Raw genomic sequence first — 10,192 nt, forward strand, 5'->3', positions numbered from 1 at the left:
GCCTCGGGCCGCCGCCCCCCGCCGCATCTCTCTGCCCCGGGTCCCGCCCGCCTGCCCGGGGGTGCGGTGCGGTGCGGTGCGGTGCGGTGGGGGGCCTCGCGGGCGCTTTGATCCCTGCCAGCACCGCCCTGATACGGGATCAGGTGTCGGGACGGGCGGCGCCCCCTCCCCAGGAAAGTTTTATTGTTGGTGTTGTTTCTTAGACGATCCGGTGAAGACAGAGTAGTGGGTCTTGCTGTTGTATAAATTAGATATACAGATGTCTGCGTATTATGTAGACAGATCTATCTACCTATCTATCTAAAACCGTTATATATAGATACGCACTCTGTGTATATAGACGTACCTAGGTCTGTCTATATAATACGCAGATATATCACTATATAGATCTAGAGATGTCAATATATAGCAATATGTCTATGTATTATATAGATACACCTAGCTACATCTATATACATAGAATGTATATCTATATAAAATAATGTTTTTAGATAGATAGTTATATGTGTATAGACATACCTAGGTATGTCTATATAATACAAAGACATCTCTATATCTAATCTATATAGTAATATGTCTGTATATTATATAGACATACATATATTGGCATACATATGTACATCTGTATACATATAATTTGTATGTATGTATGTATATATGTTTATAAATAAACATGTTTGTATCTATAAAAATTATTATATGTATACACATGTACATATGTTTGCCAATATACATATGTCTGTATAATACACAGACATATCTATATATAATCTATATAGCAATGTATTATATAGGCGTACATATGTACATCTATATACATATATATGATGTTATATGAATATAGACGTGTATGTATATAAACTATTATACGTATATAGATGTATATGTATGTCTAGATAATACATTGACATAACTATATCTAATCTATATAACAATAAGACCCACTACTCTTTCTTCACTGGAGCTATATAAAAACAAAAGACCCACTCACTACTCATTGTTTCTCAGAGAATGAGGTGTGTTTTGGGACCCTTTCACCATTCCAAAAGGTCTGGGAGTTCTTGTCTAATGCGGTACTTAGGAAGAACCTTTATCATCAACAGCACACAACATGCACAGGGAAATGTGTGTCTGCTTCTGCGTGTGATGCACAGGGAAAATGTGTAGTGGCTGAAGGGGACTCTTCACAATTTTCCTCCTCCAGCTGTGGCTGTCATTGGCCTATGCAGCACTATATCCAGCTCCAGTATTACTAAATGGTCCAAGCTTGCAGAAAAGTTCAAGACCTGATGCACATTAATTTCTAGAGGGGTGCAAGGTGAACAGTAAATCATATGCCCCTTAAGGTTAACCGGGTAGTTGAAACCTACACTGGGGTGTCACTGTGGGGGATGTACAGTAGGTACTAAACAGGTGGAAAAGCTCATATCTATGTGTACAGCTTTTCAGTGATTGTTCGTTTTTTTGTCCTCCCTTCCTTGAGACGGTTACAACTCGAAGGGATTCTGGTTTAAGGTGCCTTAGATGGAAAGGATGTTTGTTTGAATAATAGGAGTGGGCCAGACATAACTGTTTTAGAAGCAGCAGTTGGAAGAGGCAAGTGGCAGAAACTGGAGGTGTTTTTCTGTAGCTGATTTGACTCCTCATGTGCAACTAATTTGCTTAATTGCAGAAAGGTGCAAGCTTTCATTTCCTAGGTCTGAAGGATGCATTTCTTCCCATAAAGGAAAATTTCAGGTTGATGAACTACAAATCCTAAAACATTGTAAGAAGCTTCTATGAAAATTTGCATAGAGTGGTTAATTTGAGCTCCTTAAAGTAAAGGGTAAGATTGTTTGTTTGGATATTTTATAAACTAGATAAAATATATTTGATTTCTAGATACTATTACTCTGAGACAGATGATGCTTCACATTTCTACAAGGGGGGAGGAAGGCAATACAATTGTCAGTACTGCAGAAATATCTCCATCTTTGAAGGCTTTCTGTTCATCCTAACTGAGTTTATATTTTTTTTCGCAAGCTAAGGTCTCAAGCTTTAAGTTGTTATTAATATACATGAGGACTGTCATAGATTATATAGGAAGACTATTTAAAACAAGCCTAAAACAGAAATATAATGAGGTATGTTATGGGCACCTTTGGGCACTTGAAAAGGTCTGGGAGTTCTTTTCTAATGCAGTGCTAGTAAGAATCTGTCATAAATGGCACAGAAGATGCACAGACAAAAACCATAAAATAAACTGAGGAATTTTTGTGAGTGTTGGTCCTTTGACATTATGATAATTCTAATGAGATTGTTTTTTGCCAAAGAAGTAAAAATAGCTTTGTGTGGTATTCATTGAATGCAAAATTAAGACATTTCATGGTATAAAAATGGTTGCAAGCTTAACTGAAAAGTCCCTTTACAGTGAGGTTTTTCCAGCACCTTCCCCCCTCACACCATCTTTCTGGATGTGCCTGAATGGTGTTAGTCTTAATTTGTTTTCTAAATGTTCTGTGATGAGCCCAACATACTTCTTTCTGAAGGGTCCAGTTGTATGCCTAGTTTATACACAAAATGCCTGTGTAATTCAGAGAGGAATGCTTGGACATAGTTCTAAAGCATAATTGGGAGCCAACCCTCTAGCATATAACTGCCACTCTTTTGTGGAAACCAGTTGCACAGTTGTAAAGTTATACTTAAAACTAATAAACAATTTCAAAACTTTTCAGCTTATTTTAGCAAACAGATTTGTTCCAGCAAGTGGGGAAAAAGATGATGTTACCCCAGGAGAGAAGTTCACTATTCTTAATCTGATGGCATGTGCAATCTTATAAACTTTGAAGTATCTCTAGTGTATATATATGCCATTCTCAATCAGGCCTCCAAAAGAAGGAAAATAAAAGATGTAATTCGCCCACTAAGAACCTTTATCAAATTTAAGCAACCTTAGTAATGCAAGTGGATCATATTGCTCCCAATGTTCGTGGTAATATATTTTAAAAATAGTTCAAGTGTTTAGTTGCTTTTTAGTAGGAGAATTTTAATTTGGGAATGGAACAAGCTCTACTGTAACTCAGAGGTTAAACATACTGAAAATATTTAAATGTAAAAAAAAAAAAAAAAAAAAATCTGAAAAGTTGCAGTATAGCTCAGTGATCCTCCAACGCAGTACTCTGAAAAGAGCAAAGTACTGGCCAGATAGCCTATACTGTCTCAGCTACATTTCAGTATTAAAGTTAGTTACTTTAAAGTTGAATTGGCTTTGTGAATACGAGCTGCAATCATACACTGATTGTGCAGTAGTTGAGTTGAGTACAGCTCAAAAGACTTGCTTCATTAAACAGGTCTGGGCCAGAACTTCAGCTGTTTTAAATTGTTCTAGCTCTATTGAAGTCTTTGGGTAAATTGTAACTTATATCAGCTGAAGATCTGACTCTGGTCTTCAGAGCCTGGTCCAGTAGCTATTGAAATTGTGGAAAACCTCCCAGTGACTTCAGTAGACTTTGGATTAAGTCCTTTTTTTTTTTTTTAAAAAAAAGGCAATTGAAAACTAAAATGGAGATCTTCACAGAGTGATCAAGAGAGTACTCCTGAGCCTTTTCATATTACAAAAGAAAGGGTTCTGCAAAACTGTGCCGAACAACCATGTATTTTATGAGGCTAAGGACCTAATCCTGCAGCTATCATTGCATGGGTTTAAAACTGTACTGTGAGTTGCTTTCACTTATAAACCAATATGCAAGTACTAAGGAATTTTGTATCTGTTTCTGTTTTAAAAAAGATGTTTGCTGACCATGAAAATCTGGGAATGGGAATAAGGAAGTTTTAATACAACTTTAGATGCATAAAGAAAAGTAACTATATGGCATTGGTATCTGAATATGCCAGTTTAATAAAATAACAATTTAAAAACAGAGATTTTTCTATGATGATTTTTTACTGTTTTATTTTTATATACTCATTCGTTGCTTTTCTAGTGGCAAAATACGCATAAAAAGGCTGGTCTAGAGAGGTGCTACCTTCACTAAACAAAAATGTAGGAGGTTAAGCACTCTCTGGATGCAGTTGGTACCAAATATCATTGGATCTTAAGTATTCCATCCTGCAAGTACTTGCACTAGGAGGTACAGTACTTATTACCATGAGTACTACCACTGATTTCAATGATGCATCTCATGTTTACAGGATTAACCCTATGGGGAAACTTCTGAGAGTGTAAAAGGGGTTGAACACAGCCTAGGTGCATAGGATTTAGGGACCCTGCCCAGAGGTTTACATACCTGCATGCTGCCAAGCTGTACTACAAGTATTTTGGGGAATAACATGGGACAGGACCGGATTTTTTTTTTCTTTCTGGCTGTTTCAGCCCCAAGGCCTCAGTGGGGCCACAGTGGAGTTTTGCCATTGCTCTGCAGTCTTAGAGCACTTTCAATCTGAGCCAGTAGTCCTTGGAACCCCTCCAAATACATGGGCTGGGTATTGGGGACCGAGATGCCTCGATCCTAAAGACTTGATACGGCATTGCGTGCATGGGCAAAACTTCCTTTCACGTGAATGAATGGTGTTGCCGCTTAAAAGCACCACAGGGCATACAATCTTTTGGGTGGGCAGGAAGAAGCAAAATCTTATGTAGTAAAAAGCCAGTTTCATTGAAATGCCACTGTCTGTGACAGATGTTTTGTATCATTCAAACTGAAAGAATTCAAGTAATCAAAATGTAATTATGGTTACTACTCTGCCTTTTTCTCTAACTTCACTTAGTTTACACAGTGGGTGCAACAACACATGCAATTAATGCGAAGGGATAAACTCTGGAACTGTTTGAGTTGGAGGACCCTGCTCCCAAGGTGCAGTGTCTACACGTGAGCCTGAGACCGCAGCAATTTGAGCCAGGGTGGAGAATCCCTGGGCTGGCAGCAGGCTTGGTGGGGGCTAGCGCCAGGCTCCAGATGGTGGTGTCAGAGGGCCTGGTTGGGGCACGAGAATGCTAAAAGTGCAGAGTCAGGTGGCTGGGCAGCAGGCAGCCCCCAAACTTTAGCACTCTTTTTGCCCCAGCTAGCCTTCTCACCATTTACACATGGATTTCAGGGCAGTTACTCCACTGTAAGATAGTACTGTGCCTGATAGTATTATCTTACGATAGAGTTAAAGTACTGTACCCTAATACAGGAAAAGCCATGTTATCCGGCACTTCATTAACCGGCATGCTCTATTAACTGGCATGCCGGTTAATGAAGTGCCGGTTTGTTGACGCGGTAAAAATGAAACTGAGAGTCCCATTTCCGGTTTTGCCAAGTCCTGTTTTAGGCTGTGGCAAGCAGGCTGCGCAGGGCCCCCCCCCCTGTCTTCCGGCACACTTACACTAGGGAGTGAAAGCATGGTGCACGGGACACGGTGGGAGGGGTGGCGGCTCAACGAGGCAAAGATGCCTCTTGGGTAACTGGCATATTTGGTTATCCGGCACCCCCCAATCCCCATGGGTGCTGGATAACAGAGCTTTTGCTGTACTGGTGCACATATAGATTGTGATGCTTTACTGTGGAGTTAATTGGCCTACTCCGCTGTAAAGTGCATGCATAGATGCACCCAGTGGGCATGTCTACCCAAGATGTTTATTGTGTAGTAGCCTAATAACACTGCGCAGTAGTGTGCTAGTCAAAAACCATGCTAATAAGCTACTGCACAGTGTTATTGGGCTACTGCGCAGTAAGCATCACAAAAAAAATGTGCGCAGTAACTTGAAGCAAGTACTAAACTAAATATGCAGTTACTATTGTGCATTAATGAATGTGTAGATGCACCCAGCGTGTAATTGATTGGAGTTTCTGATTTTTGCCATGTGAGCACAGTGGCTCTGAGACTGTCTGTTGAGCACTTGCTGGTGGTCTGTGAAGAGTTTACTTGTCACATGGCAACATTTTCTCCTCCTTGTTTCCAGCTGCTAACTTATCTCATATGTCTTTTGCCATAGTACTTGCCTATTCTTACTTCTCCATGTAAGTAATTGTAGCTGTGACAGGGATATAACATGCTGTGAGAGGAATAGGAGTGTCACAACCCAAAGTTGTGATTTTTTTTGTTTGTGTGTGCTTCGGCACTGCTAAATTATGTTCCCGCTAAATTGCAGCTTCTTTGCACGGTGGAGTTTTCTGCTGCAGAGGAGAACCCCGGTGCAACGGAGTATTCCCGCCAACTTTGTAGCTTTGTTTGCATGGTGCATTTCTTTTGCATCCAGGAAATGCACGGTGCAAAGGAGTTCCCGCCATTTGTATGAAGATTCGTGCCACATTATTGGCCGATTCTAACACATGCACACGTGGCGGCTAGCGATTGGCTTGCTAGCCGTATAAAGAGCTTGGGTGGTTTCTGCCCAAGTTGGAGAGAGAGCAATTGGAGTTCGAGAGGGAGAGCGTGAAGATCTCTTAAGCGCTGCGGATCCTTACGGACCCAACGCTTTTCTTAAAAGGCAATAGAGGCCTGATAACCGAACCTGCAGAGCTTCAACAACTCCGGGGAAAAGAATGAACAGCCTCTAGCCTCTCCCCGTCGCCGATAAATTCCTAGACGTATCCCTTCCTGTACGAGAAACTACCGAACCCGCGGAGTTTCAATAACTCCGGGGCAAAGAAACTACCGAACCCGCGGAGCTTCAATAACTCCGGGGCAAAGAACCAATTGTCGTAGTCCTCTAACGAGGATTTAAGCGGAGCTGAACCTGGAAACTGTCCAGCCTACACCACGACCATCTTTGGTGTAAGTAAACAATCTTTAAATCAACCGGCGACGAGGACGGGATCAGGAGAGAACTCGCACATGGCAATGCAGGTGGGATCGGGAGAGGGCCCACACAAGGAGGAGAGAGAGTCTTTTTTAAGATAGGGTCCACACTGGGTCAAGGAAAGGGGGAGGGAATCTTGAGAAACTCTGTGTACGTGTCAACCATCGTTTTGGAAATAGACTTTTGAGAAATAATTAAAAAGAACAAGCAACCCCCCCCACCCCCCCACACCACCAACCCCCCCCCCCCCCCCCCCCCAAACCACCACAACTATACAGAATGGGTTTTGTTGATATTTTTAGAAATATATGTGAAAGTTGTTTGATGCAATGAGTTTTGTAATGTTTTTATATACGGAATCTAAAAGTTAAGCCAAAGTTATTTTCAGTGTGTCCCTTTGCCACATAGCTTATTTTGGAAACTATTGTGATGTTTTAGTTTTTTCTTCTACCTTGAACCTACTGCAAGTCCTTGTTGAGCTCCTGAACTAAGACCAGTGTGTGTTACACTGTTCACATACAAGCAGGCCACATCCACACTAAGAAACAAGGTATACTGTAACAGATTTACAAGGTTCTCAGTGAAGAAAAGGCAATCGCAGTTTTAACATGCATGAGCTGTAATTGCTAAAACCAATGTTTTAATTGGCCTTGTTGACTATTTTCACTGTAGTATTGTCCCAGATTTAACTCCTGTCAACTCGTACAAACCTGCCCTGCTCCCAGACTTGCTTGGGTTCTGTTTTGTGTCTCCTACCCAGTCTGAGCAGGGATTTGGGTTTTCCATTTCCCACGGGAGAAAATGCAGATTTTCCTTCCCCCCCAAAAAATAAAAAAACAAACAACACACAGATTTTTCATTTTAACAGAGAAACGTGGATTTTTCTTTCTTTTGCAAAGAGCTCTCTGCAGACTGGCAGAGTTCCAGCTTGCAAGGAGCTGTGGAGAGCAGGAGGAGGATGGGTAGCAGGCAGCCTGGACAGCAGCTCCCACAGGTAAATGTGGGTGAGCTGCGCTGCCCCACGCTGGTGGGGGGCTGTTCCAGGAGGGCTCCGAGCACCCTGATGGCTGCTGCTGCAGAGGGCTGTGGGCCGTGTGTTTGTGGGGGGGATGCACCCTGGAGAGGGGAAGGGGACCCATCTCTCCTGAGCAGCCCCCCACCTTGCCACCCATACAAACCCCTCACCTACATACCCAGCCCCCCCCTCCAAATTGCTTTACACTTGTAACTATATCAATAAAACATTGCCCAACTGATCTCTCTCTCTCTACATGGTGGCATTACATTTTAATAGTGGAAGAACACTATTTTGGGTATTTTAATGAGATAATTTGAGTTTCTTATCGGAGAATTTGCAATTCATAAACAGGAAACGCTAGGATCTCTGCTGGTGAGACAAATGGCGAGACCCAGGCAGAGGAGTCTGTCCAGGGCCAGCACTGGGGACCCAGCTGGAGCGCAGACAGGGTGGCTAACCTGTTGACCATTTGGGGCCAAGAGGACATGCGTTGACAGTTCAGAGTGGGCCACTGAAAGGAGCACATCTGGGTGATAGCTGCCCAGATGGCAGAGTGGGTACTCCCCTTCTGGGTCTGGCGGGGGTGTAGCCTTAGGGCCGCAGGTCCAAGGGGGCAGATGCTGTCGCTGGTGGCAGCAGGTCACGGCCAGGCAGCAGCCTCCATTGCCAGACTGCTGCAGTGGGTAGAGGGTGCAGGGGCCACTCCAGTTTACGGCTGCTTCAGCAGTCCGACTGGCACAAGGGGCAGTGTCCCCGGATACCAAGTGTCCAGGCCTCAGAAGCTCGTGTCTATTTGTAATATGTATATACTGTGGAACCCACACCTGGCTAACTAGTAGCCCCTATTGTATGGGGGCTAATGGCTAAATTCTACAACAAAATACTTGGGATGACAAAGGCAAAAAAACAGGACAGGAGTGACGTGAGGGTCAAAATGTGAAAATGAGTGCATCTGAGGGGGACACCAGGCAGAGCCCACTGGTCCTCAAAGGCATCCAAGGAGCTGATGGATGCCACCCACTGGTGCTCTGCCTGGAATGTCCATGGAAAAGTGAGAAGAAAGCGGCCCTGCAGCCTCTGGGTACCTTCCTGGCCAGAGCCTTCCTCCTGGTCAAGTACAGGGCCCACTTCACTAGGGCCAGGAGGAGGTTGACCAGGAGGTCCTGGAACTTGGTGGGGCTGTGGATGGGGTGACCAAAAACAAAAAGGTGGGTGGGTGAAATTCAACTGGGCAGATCCTGTCACTCCTGGCCTATTTTTTGCCTTTGTTGTCCCAAGTATTTTGTTGTAGCCTTTACCCATTAGCCCTTATTGAATTTTGGGGAGATCCAGGAGGAGGTTCTGGAGCTCCTGAGGGCAGGCAGCTCTGAGCTGCTTGCCAGGGCAGGGTTTTATATTGCCGGGGCCAGCACAGGGCAGGTTTTTATACTGCTGGGGCCAGCACAGGTGCTGGCCTCATCCTCTAGCTCCCCCTGGCTGCAGATCCGGGAGGACCTGGGCAAGGTCATTTTGCCCCAAGTGGCACAACTTGCCCCATACCAAAGTGCATGTCCAGGCACGTGCGCTGAGGCAAAGATACCCCGCACAAAGTTGTGCTGCTCCTATTTGAGCTGCTGCAAGTGCACATGCCTGCATGTGGACACGCCCTCAGAGGGCATGCTAGCATGAGTTAACAAGCTTTAGCATGCATGTTCTCATGTTTTAAGTGCCTTTAGTATGGGCTAAGTGTAATGTGTAATTTCACCCTTCTAGGTGAATGTCTCTAATACATAATAAACTGGGGCTGTTACCCAGATTGTATTTCAACCCCTTGTCATTCACACAGGAAGAACTCTATTTGGAGCTTTAAGTCCAGGTTATTATACAACACTAACTTGGGCTGTAGTGTGTGTGTGTGTGTGTGTGTGTGTGTGTGTGTGTGTGTGTGTGTGTGTGGATCCAGGCAAAATCATTCTATTGCTGATAGTCCTTCAGTGCTCTCCTCTCAATTTGCCCCCAAGGGTGGAAGAATACACCTGCAATTGATTAGAAAAGAATCCTAGAGTGTTTCAGTGCAAAGAGCTGAGAGGATCACGCCTAGATCTGGGAGGTTTTCTAAAGAAATAGCTAGGACGCAGTGATGTGGGTATGGGCTTGTAGCAAAGGCCTTTGTACTGGAGAACACTGCAGTGAGACACGCTGTGCCTATTCTATGCGAGCAACCTCCCAATTTGGAAGAAGCTGCCATAGCGTCATAGAGGTTGCAGGCATACCAGTAGGCTCTGTTTCTTATTCACATGAATTTGGCACCTCATTAGGGTAACTATACTATTTCCAGTTCAGGAAGCACACATCAAATTGGTGTGGCAAGTTTCATAATCCATACCTCTTAGTCATGGGTGAATCCAAGGGTGGTGCAGTTGCACCCTTCT

The 10,192-nt window shown here is 43.7% G+C and overlaps 1 protein-coding gene across 1 annotated transcript in view; it reads left to right on the top strand.

Annotated features, from left to right (window-relative positions):
• The first annotated feature begins 1,735 nt into the window (after positions 1-1,735).
• Positions 1,736-10,192, top strand: part of HDAC9 (histone deacetylase 9) — a 511,347-nt gene continuing 502,890 nt past the window's right edge. Inside the window, exon 1 of the mRNA XM_006018926.3 lies at positions 1,736-1,825. The gene's annotated coding sequence lies outside the window, so the exon portion shown is untranslated. The remainder of the gene's footprint in view (positions 1,826-10,192) is intronic.

The sequence above is a fragment of the Alligator sinensis genome, unplaced genomic scaffold (assembly GCF_000455745.1).
Source record: "Alligator sinensis unplaced genomic scaffold, ASM45574v1 scaffold123_2, whole genome shotgun sequence".
Lineage (NCBI taxonomy): Eukaryota > Metazoa > Chordata > Crocodylia > Alligatoridae > Alligator > Alligator sinensis.